The sequence below is a fragment of the Sus scrofa genome, chromosome 1 (assembly GCF_000003025.6).
Source record: "Sus scrofa isolate TJ Tabasco breed Duroc chromosome 1, Sscrofa11.1, whole genome shotgun sequence".
In the NCBI taxonomy this organism is placed as follows: Eukaryota; Metazoa; Chordata; class Mammalia; order Artiodactyla; family Suidae; genus Sus; species Sus scrofa.
Genome location: NC_010443.5, coordinates 64,724,941 through 64,750,900, shown reverse-complemented (window position 1 = coordinate 64,750,900; position 25,960 = coordinate 64,724,941). Strand labels below are relative to the sequence as shown.

Below are 25,960 nucleotides of genomic sequence, written 5' to 3'. Positions count from 1 at the left end.
AGGTCAAGGATTGAAGCAAAAGGGCAGTTTTGTGTATGAGGGAATAAGAGAAATGACATTTAAAAAGCAAGAATGCTATAATCAGAGTAGGCATTTTTATGGTTTAAGATCTGAATGATAGAGCCATTTGGGGAGTGATAATCTTTAGTATGGGACTAAGTAAATAAGTTTCTAAAGCACACTGAAGATAATCATGATTTTCTATGGACTTATGAACCAAAGGCGTTACATATATTAATCATTACAACAGATACCATAATTCTCATTCTACACGTGACAGAATAATACCTAAAAAGGAAACTTGCCCAAAGTCACATAGCTAGCTAGGAATGTTTTAACCCAGTCTGTATTCAGAATTCAGTCTTTCAACTTCCATGCTCTATTGCAGCCAATAAAGAAAGATCACTGGGAGTTCCTGTTGTGGCTCAGCAGGTTAAGAACTCGACATAGTGTCCATGAGGATGCAGGTTTGATCTCTGGCCTTGCTCAGCGGGTTAAGGATCCAGCGTTGTCACAAGCTGTAGTACAGGTCACAGATGCAGCTCAGATCCATGTTGCTGTAGTTGTGGTGTAGACCTGAAGCTGCAGCTCTGATTCTCCCCCAGCCTGGGAACTTCCATGTACCACAGGTGTGGAGGTAAAAAGAAAAAACAGAAAGAAAAAAAAAAAAAAAAAAAAAAAAAAAGATCACTAGCATAATGGAAACCAAACAACAGTGAGACTGGAAAAACAAATGGGTTATCAGTAAGATTGTTGGAAAAATACTGTGAAACAAGTTGCAATATCCCCAGTAAATATCAATCAATATACAGGAAGCTTCTTGAGTGTATTGGCTACTAGTAAACAATATAGCCTAAATATAAATCAGAGCAACACAGAAAACAATGCCATATTTTCCCTAGAGCCAATGAGGTTAATTTTTTTTTCACTTCCCATAAGTAATTAAATTCAGTGGCCTAATATCTTAGGAAATATGATTCAAAATGTATTTTTGCTTTATGATAGTAATCCTACCTTAGCAAAGAAAGTTGTAGACTCATAATTTCACTCCCACTATCAAGTAGAAATGATTTTCAGTGTTCCATTGCTATCAACAAGCTAGGAGGGACTTTATTATTACTTTTGTATATTTTTATAACTAGCTGTATCACTCTCTAGCTGAGAGATGGTATCTGGGATCAACTGGAATGTACATCAATGAACAGAGAAATCACTCTGCAATCATCAAATTGAATAAGCATTTATGATTCTTTGACGTCCAAAAGCACAAACAAGCCATTTTTTAAATGGTGTATCTCTTAATTATCCATTAAACACTGTAATCTTCATTACTAGATGTTATTAAGAAGATATGTGTCTCTTCTCATGAACTGGTTTAATCCTAATAAGCCATATCCAGTCTTCTTTCTGTTAACCATTATCACATTCCACTTTTACCACATTTCCTACATCAGTCCAATGCAGAAAGCAAGTTTAGATATTCTCTTAAACAACTGGCCACATGGGAATGATATATCATTTACCATTACTATTTAAATTTTGTTTTTAATATTGAGACTATTGAGAAATTTAAGTTATGCAATTAATTTCTGCCTAATATGAAAAAAATCTAGTAATTACAGTTCAGCAATATAATCTCACAAATTTCATCTGTTGATTCCCCCATATCTGTACATGTACACAGTTACAGACACATGTATTTTTTAATTATTTTCATGACAGATAACATATGTAGAAAAGTCTATAAATGACTGAATAAATTCTTATAAAGAAAAGCCCCATACCAATACTTAGTAGATCAAGAAAAAGAATGTTAATATCACCACTTGAAAAACTCCTTTTGAAATAATACATCTAGTCAAACACTAGTGACTGCTAACCTACTTACTGAAAGAGAGACAAGTGCATGCTATATTCTTTCTATCAGATGTAAACAAAATCATCCATGAACTATTCCCCCCTCTCCTGCCATGGAACTTAAAACAAATCAAGCTTTTAGTACTAACTTCCAGGTTTTAGGAAGCACAGGGGACAGAAGAACACATTGAACGATACCAGGGATATGCATTTAGCAAATATCAAGACTGTGGAAAACATAATAGGACAAATGACACAGTTTCTTCCAACAACAAAAACAAAAATGTAGGAAAAGGAAAAGGGACGGAGGGAGTGCTTAAAAATGAAAAGGGATAAACTGTAGAGTTATCAAATACTTTTTTCACCCAATCCAGGATATTTTGAGAGTGAAAAGAATGCTATTAAATGCAAACTATTGCTTTTGGAATGGATTAGCAATGAGATCCTGCTGTGTATCACTGGGAACTATATCTAGTCACTTATGATGGAGCATGATAATGTGAGAAAAAAGAATGTATACATGTATGTGTAACTGGGTCACCATGCTGTACAGTAGAAAAAAAAACTGTATTGCAGAAATAACAATTAAAATTTTTTAAAAGAATGCTATTAAAATGAGCTGTACACCAGCTATAATGGAAAAATATAAAAATTATTATATAAAAAATAAAAATAAAATGAGACCTTTGGGACAATCTAGAATGTATATGGTCACACCATTAAAGAGGCATAGTAGCCAAACAGTAGAGGTGGGCCATTTTGTAAGTCTTGATTTGAATAAACCAACTCTTTAAAAAATAAAGAATATCAGAAAAATTAAAATACTGATGGATAACTGATGATGTGAATAAACTGTCAATTTTCTGGCTGTGATTATGGTATTGTGAATATACATTTTTAATACCTTATCTCTTACAGATAAATACAAATATTTACATATTGAAATTATATGATATATTGGATTCAGTCCAAAATGATCCATATTGTAGGTGGGGGTAAGAAGGTAATAGAGATGATATAAGGTAGTCCATAAATTGAAAATTTTGAAACTGTGTAGTTAGTATATATAAATTTATCAAGTTGTTTTCTCTGCCTTTAGATTTGAAATATTACATAACTATTTTCCTTGACATTTAGCTTATTAAAAAATTGGCAGCAGCTTAGAAATCCTCCATGTGCCCATTCCCAATCATACCCCTCTTGCTCTTCTCCAAAACTGACCACTCTGTTCTATTTTATACTTTCATCAATATCTATTCATCCCTAAACTCTGTAGTGTAGTTTTTATATAAATGAAAGTATACAGTACATATTCTTCTGGGGGTGCTTTTTAAATCTGCATTACATATATAATGTAATGGCAGAACCTCCTGATAATTGTACAAAATGCCTTCCAGAATTGTCTCTCTGAAGGACAGGAGACTGAAGCATTTACCCCAGTTCTTGCCCTATTGTTTGAGGATTGCGTTTAAGGGCATTAATTCCATATTCTTATGCTATGTTTGCCCATTGGCCAAAAGATCCCCTAGTCCCACGAAAAGCCATGAAATTAAAACTATGAAACACTGTCAGTGAGGTGAGCCTCAGCCAGCATGGAACTATGAATCTACTAGCTACAGGTGAAATTAAAGATAAGTCAAGGGGGAGTTCCCGTCGTGGCGCAGCGGTTAACGAATCCGACTAGGAACCATGAGGTTGCGGGTTCGGTCCCTGCCCTTGCTCAGTGGGTTAACGATCCGGCGTTGCCGTGAGCTGTGGCGTTGCCGTGAGCTGTGGTGTAGGTTGCAGACGCGGCTCGGATCCCGCGTTGCTGTGGCTCTGGCGTAGGCCGGTGGCTACAGCTCCAATTCAACCCCTAGCCTGGGAACCTCCATATGCCGCGGGAGCGGCCCAAGAAATAGCAACAACAACAACAACAGCAAAAGACAAAAGACAAAAAAAAAAAAAAGGACAAAAGATAAGTCAAGGGAATGTGACATAGAGCACCAATGGCCACTGCTAAAATGTAGTCCAATTTAATAATATTTTTCTCTATGATTAATGTATTTCATGTGCAGCTTAAAAAAATTCCCTATCCCAAGTGCATGATGATATTCTCTGATATAATTGTTTAAAGTATTTTTTTTTTGCCTTGACATTTAAGTATATAGCCCTACTGGAATTTATTTATAATTAGGGTATGATATAAGGTCAAGTTTTAGTTTTTTTTCATATTACTATACAATTCTTTCTGTATCATTTGTTGAAAAGACAAATCTTTCCCAACAGTGTCACATTTACCTTAGTTGAATATCTATATAAACATAGCTCTGTGTGGTAAAAATGACTGCAAATTTCTTGTCACTCCTCCCACTGAAAGGCAGACTAGACATAGTTCTCAGTGCTACACAGGCAGGATCTCATACTGTACAGAAGAAAAAAAATAATGTGTTGAGGAAATTTAAAAAATGAAAAAAACAATGCTTTAATAAAAAATAATAAACATAACAACAAAAAAGAGAAAGGCAGACTATACACCCACACTCCCTTGAACCCAGGATGACCCCGTAACCTGCTTTGACCATTAGAATGCAGCAAAAGTGATGCTATGTGGATTTCAAGAGTAAATCCTAAGAAATGGGCAGTTACTGATTTGTTTGTTTAGAACACTTTTTGAACCCAGCTGCCCTCTTATGGAAAGTTCAAACCAAGCGAAGAGCTAAACGAAGGATATTTGAGATGCTGTGATGAACAGATCTAACAATTTCCCCAAGAACAGTCAGCACCAACTGCTACATATATGAGTAAGCCATCTAGAAAATTCCATCTCTATTAAGTTTTCAGAAGTCTGTAGCTCCAGCTGACACCATATGAAGCTAAAGAACCATCTAGTTCCTTGGTGGTTCAGTGGGTTAAGGACTATCATTGATGTGGCTCTGGTTACTGCTGTGAGGTGGGTTCCATCTCTGGCCTGGGAACTTCCACATACTACAGACATGGCCAAAAAAAAGTCTTCTTATCCTAGCTCAAAGGGAAGCCTTCCTAATAGATCTCTCTAAATTCACTATTCTTGCAAGATTAGGCCTGCCTCTTGTATAAAGTATAAAGTGACAGTTATACTTTCTTAACACTGAATTCATCACATTTATCTTAGTTTATAATTTTATATTTATCTCTGTTACTATTTGGTTTTTGTATCTCTCCATCACTAGGCTGCCCATAAGGCAAGATCCATGTGTTTCTCCCTACCATTGTATTCTCAGTGCCTAGTATTGTGCCAGACATCTAATAGATATTCAAATATCTGCTGAATGGATTAATGAATAAATGTGATATGAAAATCACCTCTCTCATTTGAATGTAATTTCATAAAGGAAAGCTTAAGTCTGTCTTGACAGAATGACAGCATCTACAGAGTTACAGGCCTGGCTGAAGAAAATTGCTTTTAACATTTTAGGCTGAAAACAAGGACAGGGTGACTCATTAGCTCCAAAATGAGTAACATCACCATAGTCATATTTTATATAATTTTAATAACACTAAATAACCTACCTGTAGAATCTTTCATTTGATATACAATTACTGCAGGTCCATCTTACAGAGTCTAAAGACTTCATCTATGGCCTCAAGGACTTATTAGGCAAGATGAAAAAAATAAATAACACACTTTAGTGTCTGGAAGGGAATGATGGTACATAGTAAACAACAAAAAACATGGTTTTTAGATTCTAATGGAGTTGGCCTCGTATCCCACTTGCATTTATTCCTATCTTTGTGACACTGGGACAGTTATTTAATAAGCCTGATTCTCACATGCAAAATGAAAATAGTATCTATGTCGTGGAGTTGTTGTAAAATTATACAAAGAAATGCAAATAATCTTAGCACAGAGTGAGTACACAATAAATGCTGGGAAGATGGCCTCACAGAAGAAGAACATGACTTTTGGAATCAGAAGACCTGAATTAGCGTCCCTGCTTGAAGATTTGTTACTGAGTGACCAAAACATGTTATCTTACCTATTTAAAGATGTAATTCTCTCATCAGTAAAATGTGAACAATATTAGTTACCCTGCAATTTAAATATACAGAGTTGCCATTTGAAAATTTTCTACCACATTTCATAGCGGAAAGTAAACATTCAATAAATGATATGATTAAGAAGAGGAGGAAGATGTAAGGAGGAGAAGGGGAAAGAAGAGAGAAAGATGTTAGGTTTGAGACACCACATGTTAACACATGATGGAGATCTATAGCAGGCGAGAAAAATGTGTGCCCATAACTCAGGCAAGAGGTTGAATTGAAAATATTGAGCTAAATCAACAAAAGAAATTTGCCTTATTATTCTCTCTCAATACACATTATCTTCTCTGAAGCAGTTATCATAATTTGTAATTACATATTTATTTGTTTACTAGAACATTGTCTTCTTCCTAAACTGTTTCCATGAAGGAAATAATGTAGAACATATAGTAAGGACTCAGTAAGTTTTGTTAACTAAGAATTATCAACCAAAAACCTATATGTACAAAAAAGATAGACCAATTGGTTGGTACATAGAATTGGAAAATAAAAGAACTATAAGAAAATTGAAATTTAAATACAGAAATTACTACAATCCCATAAGTTAATTATAATGATTTAAACAATAAAATTGGTGAAAGTTTTTTAAAAATTAATTAAAATGAGATCCCTATTAGCTAATGCCAATATGAGTAACAAATACTTATGTTAACATCATTGCCTGATGTATAATAGATGAACACTAAATATTACTGAATGGATGATAAATTTATGAAATCAATCACAGTCACTATAACGATTTTATTAAAAGTGAATTTTTAAGACAATATAAGTCATAAGAAACATTATTTCAAAATATACCATTTAACTAAAGAAAAATATGACAGAGAGAAAGAAATAGAAAAGAGAAGAGACCCTCTAGTCTAGAGAATAAAACAGGTCAACAAAATGTTAATATGCAGGAAATAAGGTCAACCAATATAACTTTTATCAAAATGACACATATGCTACCAATAAAAAAAGAAAAAAGCTATACCGTTTTGGTTAGAAGATCAACAAAGTGATAAATCAATGAATTAGGTCATATCATGGATATGGATTTCCATACTTTAAGAGTATGGAAACATATGAATGCATAATAAATGAAATAATAAAACTGATATAATTAAATAGTTTAAGTTACTAAATCAATTACCTGATCAAATAACTAGGAAATAACAAGAGCAAAGGATTTTGTACAGGACCCTTTGGATTATTTAATACAACACTTTTCCATAGATAGATTTTTAGAAACCCATTCTAAAAAAATTAAAAAGAAAAAAGTAATAAATAAATAAATAATACCTGTTCTAAAGAGTTTAAGAATTTCATCTAAGGTAAAATTATTTTTTAAAAGGTATAAAGAGGGAAAACACATTCAATATAGCATGATTTTTTAATGAAATTGTCTTCTACTCATCGGGAGCCTAATATGTACCAGGTAATTTGCTAGGCACCAGGGGCAAGATGAAGAAAAAGTCAAATATGGTTTCTGCCTGTGCCAACTAAAAGATGTCATTTGCCACCTGACTCTATAGGGATTGGGTCATTAGTCACTGCAGGCACTGACCTTTAATACATCCTGAAAGGAGCTTAAGGTGAAGATCAGGAATGAGACACTCTGGGAAAAAGTGATAGAATAGGACTTCGGATACTTAGATATTTTGAGGAGGAAATTTTATGAGCTCAATTAACTCTTGCATCTTCTTACACCTAGAAATGCACTAAAACAATTTAACAAAGACATCTGTTCCTTGTGACCAGCAGCAACCTTCTACTGAAATACATGCCTGATTGTAGGTATTCCCTTCACCAAAATCATATATATATATACTGACCTCCTCCCTGCCCCCACCTTTTTGGGCAGTTTTTCAGAGCTATCTGAAGGCTATCTCCCAGGCTATAGTCTTCAATAAGTCCCCCAAAAAAATCAAACTCATAGCTCTTATGTTGTGTGTATATTTTTTTTTCAGTCAACACCATTGTAAGCTTACAGTCTAGTGGAAAGGAAAATTAATAAATAAACCTATAAATAACTTCAATTGTGTTAACTGCCATGAAAAAAAGGGTAGAGTAACATAACAGGAGAGATGTCTTTTAAGGATATTATAAGTTTCCTATACCATTTAGCAACTTGGAATAGAGCAGCAAAAATAGACATAAAGAGATAACATATAGATATATATTTTGGATTTAGGATTAGTTGCTTTTGTTAATAAATTGGATGTATGAATAAAGTATAAATTAAAAAGTTAAGGATAAGTTAGTAACTGGTTAGATGACTAGCTATTTCCCCTTATTTATGGGGGAAAGCTCAACATATCAATCTAGAGCACAGAGAAACTATCAGAGTGAAAGATTTAAATTTAAGTGTCCCAATATATGTTTTAAATTATTAGTGTTTGAGGTTCCTGGGAAGAAAATAGAGAGAAGGGATACAAAGCCAAAATCAAATGCAGAGGAATAACTACATTTGGTGTTAGGATCGAAATTGAAAAATCAGCCAAATAGATGGGGGGAAATATAGAAGAAAATGAGGATAATAGTCTCTTAAGCTTCTTGCAAAAGACTGGCCAGTTTTTAAAATGAGGAAGTGGCAAATTGTGCCGAAAGCTGTCTAGAGTACACTAAGCTCACTCCAATCTTTCACAAATGATTTCTTCTGCTGTTTTTAGCCTCAGATGCAAGAATTAAATAAACTTTTTTTTTCTTTTGGTTTTTTTTTTAGGGCTGCACCTGCAGCATATGGAGGTTCCCAGGCTAGGGGTCTAATCAGAGCTGGAGCTGCCGGCCTACACCAGAACCACAGCAATGACAGATCTGAGTCACGTCTGTGACCTACACCACAGCTCACGGCAATGCTGGATCCTTAACACACTGAGCGGAGCCAGAGATCGAACCCACAACCTCATGGTTCCTAGTCAGATTTGTTTCTGCTGTACCACGATGGGAACTCCTAAATAAACTTCTAATGATGTCTCCAATTTCCTATTTGAGGAGGAAAAAATCATTTAGGTCTACATATAAGAACAATGTTAATAAGTAAAAATTTGTGAATTTTCAGAAATGGACAGTAATCTGGGCTTAAAACTTTAATGAAAATTTTACTACACAGTAAACACAGGGAGATGTAATAGTTAAAAAAATTTTACAGCAATTGCTGGAAAAATGAAATGAAAGAGAATGGAATAACTTAGAATAACTTTTTCAGCTTTGAGGCAAAGAAGAAATGATGAAGGAAAAGGCAAATAGATTTTAATACCTAATCACTTGGAATTTCTAATCAATGAAAAATAGTAATACAAATAAAAAGCACACGTAGGAGAAAAGGTTTGCAAGGTATAATAGTTGAGTTTACTGAAAGAGTATTGGATTTGCAGGCAACAACCAACATACTCTTTCTCACCATTGTCTCTGACTAATCAGATCTAAAAGTTACATGCAGTAAATTACAAAAAGTGAAAACTCCATCTGGTCTGATATCAAAACTCCAAACCACCCACCAATGAAATTCTTCTGTTCTGGCCTGTCTTGGATTGAGAAATTTCTACAGAAAGGAAGCAATATAAGCAGCTTATTTACTTTTCCATTACTCTACCCCTTCATAAGTACTCTCTAGTGGCTATTTTGGTCTCTCTAGAGTTGGGTCTGGAGAGGAGAGATTAAGGGAAAAGGACAGTGTATTATGACTAATGAGCTGTGTCTGACATCAGGGCTTGTATGTTTTCACCTGGGACATTTCAAGGAACTTCTAGATTCCTTCTATGTAGAAGAAGCCTTGCTGCCATTGGCTTTTAAAACAAACTCCCTCAGTCTCTAGTTTCTGAGGCTTCATACTATCCAATGTCTATCTACAGGAAAGTCTCCCCTCACCCAGAAGACTTGCTCCTCCTGAAAACTAGTCTCACAGAGCAGAATCTCTTTCAAGATGATACAGTGTGGTTACCTTGTTCCCTTTCCCTAGCCCACTTGGACCACTGAAAAAGTCAACCATCTTGGCCCCATCTGGGGATAATGTAGCTAGTTCCTCTCCATTTACAGGCCCAAGTTGTCATTTTTGGACTTCTCAGGCCAGTCGCTGTTTCCCTTAAATGTCATGGATCATAGAGCACTTCCTCTGAACAGTTCTTTGAAGCTCCTCCAACTTCTCTTGAGATGAGAAATATCCGCTCCCTTCCTCCTGGGGGAACGGAAGAGAAAATGCCACAGCACAATAACAACTCACTCTCCATAAAAATGTTCGAACCTCTGTCTTCTTCTCTTCTCCTACAAGATGGCCAACCTGTGAAACTGACCTGTTGTGTATTATGTATACTGATTCCAGCCAGTACTCTGAGACATTGGGGGAATTCACAATTAGCATGCTGCTTCACTGTTTGGGTTCTGGTGAGCGATCATCCATTGCTGGTGACATTGTAAATCAATACATTTTAGAGTTCTAAGGCTTTTTGCCTAGTAATTATGCTGGAAATACTACCAAAAATGCATGAAAAGACTTATGCATGTCAATGTTCCCTACAGCATTCACTGACTAAGGTAGTCCCCAGATGAGAAATATCAACTAGGGCTAAATGATAAGTAAAACTTTCTCTCCTCAGAAATTATATCAACAATTATTTTATTCACCCTACCTTTTTTTTTTTTTTTTGTCTTTTTGCCATTTCTAGGGCTGCTCCCGCAGCATACAGAGGTTCACAAGCTAGGGGTCTAATCAGAGCTGTAGCCACCAGCCTACACCAGAGCTACAGCAACGTGGAATCTGAGCCGCATCTGCAACCTACTCCACAGCTCCCAGCAACACCGGATCCTTAACCCACTGAGCAAGGCCAGGGATCGAACCTGCAACCTCATGGTTCCTAGTCGGATTCGTTAACCACTGAGCCATGATGGGAACTCCTATTCACCCTACCTTATTTAAATTTTTATACATCAGAACCCCTCTAGTCTTGACTTCCTAATGTATGGTCATTGCTCTGGGTCCTAATAATGTGGAAATTTTGTCACAAACAAGATGATTTTATAAGAAGATTGCTCAAACAACTTATAGACTAAAGCAAATATAAAGACTGAATGTAGAACCCCCTGACAAGAACAAATGCTGAACTGTTCAAAGAGAAAGATGAAATTGCTTGAAGCAGCAGTCATTCAAAGACACCACATCTCCCAACAAAAACATCACAACAATTTAATCAGAATCTCTAGGGGTGGACTGAGGCTTCATATACTTTAAGCCCCACCACAAATGACTATAATGAATAGCCAAGGTTGAGAACCAGAGCCACAGGATTATTGTCTAGATAGGGAAAAAAGATAAGCTGTGAACACATGAATGTTATGTGTATTATGCAGCCATTCAAAATTTTAACTCTAAAGTAGACCAGGTAGGAGTTCTTGTCATGGCTTTGCAGATTAAGAACCAGAAGAGCAACCAAGAGAATGTGGGTTTGATCCTTGGTCCCATTCAGTGGGTTAAAGGATCCAGCATTGCCATAAACTGTGGTGTAGATCACAGACATGGCTCAGATCTGGTGTTGCTGTGGCTGTAGTGTAGGCCTGCAGCTGCAGCTCTGATTCAACCCCTAGCCCAGGAACTTCCATGTGCCACAAGAGCAGCCCTAAAAAATTTTTAATTTAATTTAAAGTAATAATAATAATAATAATACTTAAAAGAAGAAGACCAGATAGAAGAATGTGTTCTTCCTAAATATGGCACACAAAAGTCCTTATTATCTCATCTCTGCTTCTACTATCACATTTGCTGCTCCCTTCATAGGCCTCCCAATCTCACTGTGTTAGAGCCTCACCAATCTATTTGCAGGTTCCTAAAACATGGCAGGTTCTCTTAGGCCTCAGCCAGATTCCCTTCTTCATCCACCAGGATCATTCCTACTCCTAGTTAACTGAAAGCTGAAATGTATGATCCTATAGATGGCTTTCCTGATCTTCCAGGCTGACCTGGGTGTCTACAGCACTTCCTGCTAAGAATGAAACACTGTATTGTAATGGTTGGTTTACTTATATTTCCATTTTTATCACTATGAAAACAGGAACATTATCTTATTATTCATCTCTGAATCCCAGTAGCTAGCAAAGGTTCCTCACCACAGAGGAGGTGCTAAAAAAATATTGGGTTGAATTTTTAAATGCATATCATACAACAGAAACACAAAATATAGAATTAGAAAGGCTAGCACATGCTGAGAAAAGGCAGTAGGTATCCAAACTAAAAATATCCCTTGCACCTACATATATATGTATATGTTTATTAAACCCATACAGGCTGCCTAAATTTGTACTGAACCAACAGCCACACAGCCACCTCTAAACACATCCAATGACATGGTGCTGACCACTAGAGGGATAAGACCCAGCTCCACTGTCACCAGTGGGAAGTGGGAAGACACCAGCACCTTTAATCAGGAAGCCTGCACAAGTCCCTGGGCCAACCCAAGTCATCAGAGGGAAGACACCAGAAGCAAGAGGAACTAAAACCCTACAACCTGCAGAAAAGAGAACACAGACATAGAAAGTTAGACAAAAATGAGACAGCAGAGAAATATGATTCAGACAAGGGAACAAGATAAAAACCCACAAAATCAACTAAATGAATAGGAGATAGGCAATCTAGCAGAAAAAGAATTCAGTATAATGGTAATAAAGATGATCCATGATCTTGGAAAAAGAATGGAGGCACCAATCAAGAAGTTATAAGAAATGTTTAGCAGAGCTGGAAGATTTAAAGAGCAAGCAGACACTGATGAATAATACAATATCTTAAATGAGAAATATACTAGAAGGAATCAATAGCAGAATAACTGAGGCAGAAGAACAAATAAGTGAGAAGCATACAAAGTCCCATACAGGATAAACCCAAGGACGAACACATCAAGATACATATTAATCACACTGAGAAAAACTAAATACAAAGAGAAAATATTAAAAGCAACAAAGGAAAAGCAATAAATAACATACAAGGGAACTCCCATAAGGTTATCAGCTGATTTTTCAGCAGAAACTCTACAGGCCAGAAGGGAGTGGGATAATATATTTAAAGTAATGAAAGAGAAAAACCTTCAGCCAAGAGTACTCTACCCAGAAAGGCTAACATTCAGATTCAATGGAAAATCAAGAGCTTTACAGACAAGGAAAACCTGAAAGAATTCAGCACCACTAAACAAGCTCTATAGTATAAGTGATAGGAATTTTTCTGCATTGAAAAGAAAAGGCCACAACTAGAAACGAGAAAATTACAAATGGAAAAGCTCATCAGTAAAGGCAAACATAAAATAAAAGTAAGAAATCATCCACAGACAAAATACGACATCAAAACTAGCAATTGTGAGGAGAGGACAAATGCAGGATACTGAAAGTGCATTTGAAATTAAGAAACCAGGAACTTAAAACAATTCTTTATATCTAGAGAGTGCAATATCAAAACCTCATGGGAACCACAAACCAAAAACTACAATAGACACACTCACAAAAGAAAAAAATCAATTCCGATATAACACTAATGATAGTCATCAAATCATAAGAGAACAGAACAAAAGAGTAAAGGAAGAAAAAATCCAACAACAAATCCAAAACAATTAAGAAAAAGCAATAAATACATATCCATAATTTTCTTTTCTTTTCTTTTTTTGGTCTTTTTGCCATTTTCTTGAGTTACTCCCACGGCATATGGAGGTTCCCAGGCTAGGGGTCCAATTGGAGCTGTAGCCACTGGCCTATGCCACAGCCACAGCAACACAGGATCCAAGTCGCATCTGCGACCTACACCACAGCTCACGGTGATGCCAGATCCTTAACCCACTGAGCAAGGCCAGGGATCGAACCTGCAACCTCATGGTTCCTAGTCAGATTCGTCAACCACTGAGCCACGACGGGAACTCCATCAATAATTTTCTTGAATGTAAATTAATTAAATGCTCCAACCAAAAGACAAAGACTGCCTGAATGGATACAAAAGTCAAGACCCATATATATGCTGTCTACAAGAGACCCACTTCAGATCTATGGACACGTACAGACTGAAAGTGAGGGGAGGGAAGAAGATATTCCATGCAAATGAAATCAAAAGAAAGCTGGAGCAGCAATACTCATATCAGGGAAAACAGACTTTAAAATTTTAAAAAATGCTAGAAGAGACAAAGAAAGATACTTCCTAATGATCAAGATCTCAATCATGAAGAAGATATAATAATTATAAATGTATATGCACCCAACATAAAAGAATATTAATATATGAGGCAACTGCTAATAGCCATAAAAGAAGAATTTGACAGTAACATGATAATTATAGGGGACTTTCAGCAATGTATGGATCATTCAGAGAGAAAATTAATAAAGAAACATAGGCCTTAAATGACATATTCGACCAGATAGACTTAATTGATATTTATACAGCATATGATTTGAAAGCAGCATAATATACTTTCTTCTCAGTACAAATGAAACATTCTCCAGGATAGATCACATCTTGGGCCATAAATCAAGCCTTAGTAAATTTAAGAAAACTGAAATTATACCAAGCATTTTTTTATCACAATGTTATGAGACATCTAGTCAACAAGAAAAAAACTGCAAACAAACAAACAAACAGAAACACATGGAGGCTAAATAATATGCTACTAAACAACCAATGGATCACTGCAGAAGTCAAAAAGGAAATCAAAAAATACCTAGAGACAAATGACAATGAAGACATGAAGATCCAAAAACTTTGGGACACAGCAAAAGCATTTCTAAGAAAGAAGTTTGTAGCAATAAAATCTCACCTCAGGAAACAAGAAAAATCTCAAATAGACAACCCAAGATTATACCTAAAGCAACTAGAGGAAGAAAAACAAACAAAACAAAAGTTAGTAGAAGGAAAGAAATCATAAAGATCAGAGCAGAAATAAATAAGATAGAGATAAAGAAAACAACAAAGATCAATGAAACTAAAAGCTGGTTCTTTGAAAAGATCAACAAAATTGATAAACCTTTAGCTAGACTTATCAAGAAAAAAAAGGGAGATGGCTCACATTGATAAAATGAAAAATGAAAAAGGACACCACAGAAATAAAAGGATCACAAGAGACTACCACAGAGCAACTATATGCAAAAACAATGGACAATATAGAAGAAATGGACAAATTTTTACAAAGGTACAACCTTCTAAGACTGAGTCAGGAAGAAATAGAAAATATGAACAGACTGATCACAAGTATTGATTTTAAAACTTCCAAAAAACAAAAATCCAGGGCCATACAGCTTCACAGGCAAATCCCACCAAATATTTAGAGAAGAGTTAATGCTTATCCTTCTGAAACTTTTCCCAAAAGTTGCAGAGGAAAGAATACTCACAAGCTCATTCTATGAGACCATCATCACCCTGATACCAAAATCAGACAAAAATACTACAAAAAAAGAAAATTATAGGCCGATATCACTAATGGATATAGATGAAAAATTCTCAAAAGAATATTAGCAAACAAAATCCAACAATACATTCAAAGGATCATTCACCATGACAAAGCGGGATTTATCCCAGGGATGCAAGGATTCCTCAATATACAAATGTCCATCTATGTGATACATCACATTAACAAATTGAAGAATAAAACCATATAGTTATCTCATTAGGTGCAGAAAAAGCATTTGACAAAATTCAACACTGGTTTTTGATAAAAACTCTACAGAAAGTGGACAGAGAGGGAGCCTACCTCAACATAATAAAGGCCACATATGACAAACCCACAGCTAACATCATTCTCAATGGTGAAAAGCTGAAAGCATTTGTTCTAAGATCAAGAACAAGACAAGGATGTCCACTCTCACCACTTTTATTCAACATAAAATCCTAGCTACTTCAATCAGAGAAGAAACATAAATAAAAGGAATCCAAAATGGAAAAGAAGTAAAATTGCCATTGTTTGCAGATGACATAATACTGTATATAGAAAACCCCAAAAACGCTACTAGAAAACTGCTAGAGCTCATCATTGAATTCTTAAACTTGCAGAATACAAAATTAATGCACCAAAATCTCTTGCACTCCTACACAGTAACAATGAAAGATAAAAATGAGAAATTAAAGAAACAATCAAATTCACCATCACATCAAAGAGAGTAAAATACCTAGGAATAAACTTAGCTAAAGAGGCAAAACGCTTGTACTCTGATAACTATGAAATGCTGATGAAGGAAATGGAAAATGAAACAAACAAATGGAAAAAGATTCCTGGAGAAATCAAGCTCTCCGAGTTCAGACTATATTACAAAGCTATATTCATCAAAACAGTATTGTATTGGCACAAAAATATAAATATAGATCACTGGAATGGGATAGAAAGCCCAGAAATAAACTCACACACCTATGGCCAACTAACCTATGATCAAGGACTCAAGAATATACAGTTGGAGAAAAGAAAGTCTCTTCCATAAGTGGTGCTGGAAACTGGACAGCTACAAGCAAAAAAATGAAATTAGAACACTCTCTAACACCATACATAAAAATAACCTCAAAATGGATTAAAGACCTAAATAAAGACTGGATAACTATAAAACTCTTAGAGGAAAATAGGCAGAATACTTCCTGACATAAACCACAACAGTAACTTTTTAGATCCACTTCCTGGAGTAATGAAAATAAAAACAACAATAAACAAATAGGACCTAATTAAACTTAAAAAGTTTTTGCACAGCAAAAGGAAACCATAAACAAAATGAAAAGACAACCCATAGAATGGGAGAAAATCTTTGCAAACAAAGAGACTGACATGGGATAGGCAAAAAAATACATGAAAGACATGAAAAATACATTTTCAACATCAGTAATAACTAGAGAAATGCAAATCAAAACCACAATGAGATAGATTTACAAGGAGATCCTGCTGAATAGCATTGAGAACTATGTCTAGATACTCATGTTGCAACAGAAGAAAGGGTGGGGGAAAAAATGTAATTGTAATGTATACATGTAAGGATAACCTGACCCCCTTGCTGTACAGTGGGAAAATAAAAAAAAATATTAAAAAAAAAACCACAATGAGGTATCATACTAGTTAGAATGGCCATCATCAAAAAGTCTACAAACAATAAATGTTAGAGAGGGTATGGAGAAAAGAGAACCCTCCTACACTGTTGGTGGGAATGCAAATTGGTATAATCACTATGGAGAATAGTATGGAGGTTCCTTATAAAACTAAACATAGAACTATCATATGATCCAGCAATCCCACTCTTGGGCATGTATCTAGAGAAGACCATAATTCGAAAAGATACACACACTCCAATGTTCATTGCGGCACTATTTACAATAGCCAAGACATGGAAGCAGCCTAAATGTTCATCAACAGAGGAGTGGATAAAGGAGATGTGGTACATTCATACAATGGAATATTACTCAACCATATAAAAGAACAAAATAATGCCATTTGCAGCAACATATATAGACCTAGAGATCATCATACTAAGTGAGGTAAGTCAGGTAGAGAAAGGCAAACATTCTATGAGATCACTTATATGTGGAATCTAATAAAAATAATACAAAAGAACTTATTCACAAAACAAACAGATTCAAAAATTTCTAAACAAAACTTATGGTTACCAACGTGATTACACTGGAAGGAGGGATAAATTCAGACATTGGGATGGGTATATGCACACTACTATACACAAAATTATTAAGTAACAAGGACCTACTGTATAACCCAGGGAAATCTATTCCAATACTCTGTGATAGCCTGTATAGGAAGAGACTCTGAAAAAGAATGGAGATCCTTTTTGCTGTAGACCTGACTAAACACAAAATTGTAAGTCAACTATATACCAACAAAACTTAAAAAATATATTAGGCTAAATTTTTAAACGCATATGATATATGAATTAAGAGCATGTGATATGGAAGGAAGGAAGGGAAGTAGGGAGGCAAGGAAGGAGAGAGGGAGGGATGAAACAAAGAAAGCAAGGTAGGCAGAAAAAAAAAGCTAACATTGACAGACTACATTCTAAGTGACAATATTTATAACGTCATGTAATTCTCACAATATTCTCTGGGGTAAATATTATTTTCCTTATTTTACAGGTGATTAAGCTAAGGCCAAGAGTTTATATAATTCATTCAACAACTGAGAGTTAATAAGTAGCATATTCAGGTTTGAACCCAGGTTTACATAACCAACACTATCTTATATTTTCAAAATAAAAAATCTTATTTCATGGCCTTGATTGAGAAGGCTGGAGGCTATGAGCAGGGTAAGTCATCAGCAGATGAGAAAGCCAACACATTTTCTATAATGCCCAAAATCCACTCACAGACAAATACAGAGTTATAGTCTTTGTGGAGCAAATTCAGCAAAATTATTTTACTAAAAAATTAGAATTTATCTTCCTAGCATTACTGATCAAAACTGAAACAACATATGTAGTACCTCTATCTCTGGATTTATGTTATATCCTGCAAACAACAAGTATTTGAGATTTCATTATATGTATTAGCAATAAGAAACCAACCAAAGAAACTATCTTAAATGTACACATAAATCCTTGATAAATAGGTGTAAGTATAAAGAAAAACGCCTTGAAATTAAGAGCATACACCTAGAGGATGCACAGAGATTACAAAGCTGAATACACTTATGTTCCATTGTATACAGAATCCCCAAATCTGTTGAAGACAGGACATTTAATAAGTGGTTAGAAAACCCTTCTTTTCTTAATTTTATCTCTATAGTTGAGGAAACTGAGGCTCAATCCAGAACAGTTTTTCCCAAGCCCTCAATTCTAAAGCAGTTGGTTCATTGAGGGGCAAGCCCATCTTTTTACTAAACAATAATGCCTCTATCCATTATTAGTTTCTCTTCCCTTGCAAAATCACAGCACAACACTCTGAGGTAGACCCCTTCTGTTTATTTCATTCCTTTTTCTCCTTTGGTCAGAACAACTGTTTCTTAATTTAGCTTTTGTTTATATTTCCTGTAGCATAAAGATTTCTAGCAATATTGCCACGTTTCTCCTTTCATTTTTGTTATACGATATAAAGCAATATTATACATTTTATTATTAACAAGTTTACATGGAGTTCCCATCGTGGCTCAGTGGTTAACGAATCTGACTAGAAACCATGAGGTTGTGGGTTTGAGCCCTGGCCTCGCTCAGTGGGTTAAGGATCTGGCGTTGCTGTGAGCTGTGGTGTAAGTCGAAGACATGGCTCAGATACCGTGTTGCTGTGGCTCTGGTGTAGGCCGGTGGCTACAGCTCCAATTAGACCCCTACCCTGGGAACCTCCATAATGCCATGGGTGTGGCCCTAAAAGAGACCAAAAAAAAAAAAAAAAAAACCAAACAAACAAAAAGTTTACACAGAATACCATGCAAAATGACTACTCACAATTACTTATAACAGCAAATTTTTACATTGAGATAAACGTTTCACTATTGCTATGGAGCACTGACTTAAGTAAGGTGATTGAGGAATAGACATATTGCTTGATATTGCTATATCAAGATATATTGTTACTGGGTAGAATATTGAAAGAAAAAATATGATTAAAGACACTGTAAAAATATATCTAGTCACTGCAATGAATCCAATGCCTTTAACCTGACATATTACATCTCAGAGTACTAGTGGAGCTTGCAAAAGAGATTCCTGAATCACAGCTGGCAACATTTAAGAAATGGTTGAAACCTGGAGGGTGTCCTTGGGTGGAGTGAGGAACAAAAAGGAACTCACTATTCAAGATTCTCAAACTCAAATGCCTCTAGGGGGCATTCAAGTAGTATAAATGAGTGAGGTAGCTAATAAGGCATGTAGTGTATTTGGGAGCACAGGCTCTGCCCACAGTGAGCAGCACTACTTCATTACAGTTAGTTGTTGGAATGAGTGGATTTGGGCTTTACCTGGCAGGTCTTAAGATTTTTCAAGAGTAGTAAAAAATCTAGACTTTTAATGTAAGTATTGCCATTAAGTTGTGAAAGTATTTACAAGTCAAACACAAAAGAAATAAAATGTATCAGATGATAAAATTCCACCTATACCAGATTCAGAAGATAGCCAGCAATTTATACAGATGTTTGCTATTTCCTCCATTTGGAAATAAGAAAAGTAAGATTTCCTTCAGAATTTTCAAGTTGACATATATTAGAATAAATCAGAGATACAAAAGCCGTCTAAAGAAAAGGAAAAGCTCTCAGACAGCAAGGCTTGACTGAATAAATTAATAAACCAAAGAAAGACTTGTCAATCTGAAAGAGATTGTTATGTCTGAAAAAAGAAAATAAGTGTTTGGATCTAGAACAGGAAAAAAAAAAGGGTATTCTGACTCACAAACTTGAACAATTCATTTCTAACCTAAGGTAGCTAATTTGAGGAAACTGCTGCAACTGCCTCCTGCCATTAAATTCTAGATTTAATTTCATGTCTACCAAACTAACCCTCTGAGTAAAATTTCAATGTTATGTAAATTTATATTCAGGATACTACAGTCTCCCGCAAGAGTTGTGTCTCATTGTAAATTGACAGGATGATAGCTTTATTCGTACCTCTGTCTTCAGTGAGTTTGGTTAATGGAAGTTCATTCCTCAGAAAGGTATTCATGCACTGCATGCTCAAATGTGAACAATAGCAATTAGATTTTGGTAAATTACTAAGGCAAATTCTACTTTCTGAGTCGTGTTGGTGGACAATAGTATGCTTTTTCCTAGAAGTACCAAAATTCTCCACCCATCATTTATTTTTACTTCGTTAGTATCAAAAAACTAAAAATGTTGTAACAGTCCAATGGAAAAAAGGAGGGGGGAGTAGAGAGATTTCCACAATCAAATAAAATGGTAAGTTTAACATCAATCCCAAGTAAAATTCCAGAAAGAAATTAAAGATTGCAAGTATGTTAGAGAAATAACATGAATTTAGTAAGTATAATTTTTAAAATTAATGTTACTAGAATATTTTAGAAATGTGGTAGGTGTATCTAACTTTAAAGATAGTGACACTTCAGAGTTCTTAGAGTTTTTTTTGTTTTGTTTTGTTTTTTGAGGGCTGCACCTGCAGCATATGGAGGTTCCCAGGCTAGGGGTCTAATTGGAGCTGTTGCTGCAGGCCTACTCCACAGCCACAGTGACACAGGATCTGAGCCACGTGTGCGACCTACACCGCAACTCACAGCAAAGCTGGATACTTAACCCACTGAGCGAGGCCAGGGATATGGCATGAGACATGTTTCTACAATATTTTCTTAGCCTCTTTGCTGAAAACTCCATCTTGTCCTGCTTTACTTTACCCCATATTCCTGCTTGAAAAACAGTCACAGTGCTGGTAAATGACTTAAGCTTAAGAACAAAGACCTAAAGGCATAAGTTATTCATGTGGTCAGCTGAATGAGGACAAAATGCATTGGTCTAGGGACGCTGCACCTGTGCAGACTGGCACGCGGTTTGCACAGAATGATATGCCCTGTTAAAATAAGAGGAAGAGGAACCTATGGCCCCAAGTGGTTTATAAGCGGTCGTTAGCAGAATATGCATATACAAAGAGAACCAAGGTGCAAACCTAGGCACTCAGGGTTGCCCAGATAGGCATGCCATTTGCAGAAGCACAGTGATGATTCTCTAGATGCTATGCATAGACAGCTAACACCAAGCTTCCTCAAATGCTAATGATTATTAAATGCCTAAAGGTCAGAGTAAAAGCTTAACCATCTACCAGCTATGTGACTTTTAAAATAAAAGAACTTATGATTTTAAAAACTATATCCTGCACCTATAGCCTCCTCCTCACATGCAGTAATCCCAAAGAGCACAATAAAATCAGTGTGGTTTCTTGAAGCTGCGCTCTTGGTCCCTGAGACCTTGAGTACCCTGGTTCCCACCTTTAATTAAGATAAATATCTCTGTGCCTTGTTTTATGTTACCTTTTTCCTTAAGTTTCACAGCACCCTTTCTTCAGCCCTAACCTGATGAGCTGGTCTTGGCAGGGATGGAACCCACAACCTATCATGGTTCGTAGTCAGATTCGTTTCTGCTGCGCCACCATGGAAACTCCCAGAGTTCTTAGTGATTTTAAAATGTTTCCTTCATACCTTACTTGAATAAACATAGAGAATTTTTAATCCTTTTCAGATCACAAGTTTCCATAAAGAAATACAATGGATGACAGAACTAGAAATAAATATCATAGGGTAGAATGAGATGAGTCCAAGTTTATTTTATTATTTTTTTTATAATTTATATATATATATTTTTTTACTGTACAGCATGGTGACACAGTTACACATACATGTACACATTCTTTGTTCTCACATTATGTGTTCCATCATCAGTGACTACACAGAGTTCTCAGTGCTACACAGTAGGATCCCACTGCTAATCCATTCCAAAGGCAGCATTCTGCATTTGTTTACCCCAAGCTCCCAGTCCCTCCCACTCCCTCCCCTTCCCCCTTGGCAACCACAAGTCTATTCTCCAAGTCCATGATTTTCTTTTCTGTGGAAAGGTTCATTTGTGCAGTATGTTAGATTCCAGATATAAGTGATATCATATGGTATTTGTCTTTCTCTTTCTAACTTACTTCACTCAGTATGAGAGTCTCTAGTTCCATCCACGTTGCTGCAAATTGTATTATTTGGTTCTTTTTTATGACTGAGTAATATTCCATTGTGTATATACACCACATCTTCCTGATCCAATCATCTATCGGTGGACATTTGGGTTGTTTCCATGTCTTGGCTATTGTGAATAGTGCTGCAATGAACATGCAAGTGCATGTATGTTTTTTAAGTAGAGTTTTGTCTGGATATATGTCCAAGAGTGGGACTGCTGGGTCATATGGTAGTTCTATGTATAGATTTCTAAGATACCTCCATACTGTTCTCCATAGTGGTTGTACCAGCTTATATTCCCACCAAGAGTGCAGGAGGGTTCCCTTTTCTCCACACCCCCTCCAGCATTTGTTGTTTGTAGACTTATTAATGAGGGCCATTCTGATTGGTGTCAGGTGGTATCTCACAGTAGTTTTGATTTGTTTCTCTAATAACCAGTGATGTTGAGCATTGTTTCAAGTGCTTGTTGGCCATCTGTATATCTTCCTTGGAGACATGTCTATTCAGATCCTTTGCCCATGTTTCAATTGGGTTGTTGGCTTTTTTGCTGTTGAGTTGTATAAGTTAAGTAGCAGGATATAAGATCAACATTCAGAAATCAGTTGCATTTTTGTGTACTAACAATGAAATATTAGAAAAGGAATACAGAAATACAATACCTTTTATAATTGCACCCCTAAAAATCAAATACCTGGGAATACACCTGACCAAGGAGGTAAAGGACTTACATGCCAAGAACTATAAAACATTAATCAAGGAAATTAAAGAAGATGTAAAGAAATGGAAAGATATCCCATGCTCCTGGCTTGGAAAAACTAATATTGTAAACATGGCCATACTACCCAAAGCAATCTACAGATTCAATGCAGTCCCTATCAAATCCCCCATGACGTTTTTCACAGAACTAGGACAAACAATCCAAAAACTTATATAGAACCACAAAAGACCCAGAATTGCCAAAGCAATTCTGAGGAACAAAAACCAAGCAGGAGGCATAACTCTCCCAAACTTCAGGCAATATTACAAAGCCACAGTTATCAAGTCAGTGCAGTACTGGTACCAAAACAGACAGACAGATCAACGGAACAGAATAGAGAACCCAGAAATAAATCCCGATGGCTATGGTCAATTAATCTTTGACAAAGGAGGCAAGAACATAACATGGGAAAAAGAGAGTCTATTCAGCAAGCATTGCTGGGAAACCTGGACAGCTGCATGCAAATCGATGAAATTAGAACACACCCTCACACCATGCACAAATATAAACTAAAAATGGCTGAAAGACCTAAATATAAACTTCTCTCCCAAAAACAACAAAATTCACAACTGAAGGCTCAGCAATCTCCACCCAAATGGGCTGGAAACCTTAAAAAAGATACCCTACTCCAGAAGAAAAAGAGGAGGCCACATCAAGAGGAGGGGTGACTGCATGATATAAACAACCCCATACCTCTGAGGTGGGAAGCTCCACAGACTGAAAACTAACTTGTTCACAGAGATTCACCTATAGGAGTGAGAGTTCTGGGCCCCACATCAAACCCTCACGTGTGGGGACCTGGCACTGGGAGAAAGAGCCCCTGGAGTATCTGGCATTGAAGGCCTGTGGGGCTTGTGCACAGGAGCTCCACAGGACTGGGGGAAACAGAGACTCCATTTTTAAAAGGCACACATGGACTTTCACATGCACTGGGTCTCAGGGCAGAGAGAGGTCTCCATAGGAATCTGGGTCTAACCTGACTGCAGTTCTGGGAGGACATCCTGGGAAAACAGAGGTGAATGTGGCTTGTTGTGAGGGATGGACATTGAAAGCAAAGCTCTTGGGAATATTCAGCAGCTTGCCTGTCTCTGGAGGTGGCCATTTTGTGAAAATCTGGCCCCACCCGTCAGTCAGAGCTGAGAAGCCCCAGGGCAAACAACCCACGTGGGATCACAGCCCCACCCCTCAGTAAACAGGCTACCTAAAGACCCATCAGGCACACAGCTGCCTCTAATCCCATACAGAGACTAAGCCACACCCACCAGAGGGATTAGAATCAGCTCCACCTACCAATGGACAGACATCAGCCCCCCCCAATCAGGAAGCCTAAAGCAAGCCCCCACACTGATTTCAGCCACAAGGGGGGCAGATGCCAGAAGTAAGAGAGCCTACAACTCTATTGTCTGTAAAAAGATCACCACACCAAAAACCTATAAAAATGAAAAGACAGAGAACTATAACTCAGATGAGGGAGGAAGGAAAAACCCCAGAAAATCAGCTAAGCAATGAGGAGACTCTCAGCATCTAGGAAAAAGGTTTTAGATTGTTGATGATAAATATGATGCAAGACATTGGAAATAAACTGGAGGCAAAGATGGATAACTTACAGGAAACATTGACCAAAGAGGTACAAGATATAAAACTTAAACAAGAAGAGATGCAAAATACAATAACTGAAATAAAAAATTCACTAGAAGCAGCTAACAGCAGAATATAGGAGGCAGAAGAAGGAATAAGGGAGGTGGAGGACAGGTTAGCAGAAATTACGGATGCAGAACAGAAAAGAGAAAAAAGATTGAAAACAAATGAAGAGAGTCTCAGAGAACTCTGGGACGTTAAATGCTCCAACATCCATATTATAGGGGTGCCAGAAGGAGAAGAGAGAGAGAAGGGGATGGAAAAAATATTCCAAGAGATAATAGTCAAAAACTTCCCTCACATGGAAAAGGAACCACTCACTCAAATCCAGGAAGCACAACGAAGTACCATATAAAATAAACCCAAGGAGGAATACACCAAGACACATATTAATCGAACTAACCAAAATTAAAGACAGAGAAAATCTTGAAAGCAGCTAGGGAAAAGAAACAAGTAACATACAAGGGAACCCCGATAAGGTTATTGGCAGATTTTTCAGCAGAAACTCTGCAGGCCAGAAGGGAGTGGCATGATATACTTAACGTGATGAAAGGAAAAAACCTCCAACCAAGATTACTCTACCCAGCAAGGCTCTCCCTTAGATTTGAAGGAGAAATAAAAACCTTCTCAGATAAGCAAAAATTGAGAGAATTCAGCAACACTAAACCAGACTTAACAACAAATACTAAAGGAACTTCTCTAGGCAGAAAAGAAAAGGCCGCAACAGGGAATAAAAATTCCACAAATGACAAGGCTCACCAGTAAAGGTATGAAATCATCCATGCACAATTATACCACCAAAATCAGAAATCATGAGAAGAGGTGGGTACAAATGCAGGACACTGGAGATGAACTTGCAATTAAGAGAACAACTTAAAACAATCTCATATACATATACATATAGTCTCTTACATCAAAACTTCAGAATAATTGCAAACCAAAAATCTACAATTGATACACAAACAAGGAAACTCTGGAGAAGAAATATATCTCATAGTAAATAAGTGCATAATCCACCATGAAGGGGGTCATTTGACATCATTCTTGGAATGCTGAAGTCTTCTTAGAACTGATTCTGATTTCCT

The 25,960-nt window shown here is 36.4% G+C and overlaps 1 long non-coding RNA gene across 3 annotated transcripts in view; it reads right to left on the bottom strand.

Moving 5' to 3' along the window:
- The window catches only part of LOC102160801, a 973,686-nt gene that overhangs the window by 709,314 nt on the left and 238,412 nt on the right, over window positions 1–25,960 (bottom strand). The gene's annotated exons all lie outside the window — the stretch shown is intronic.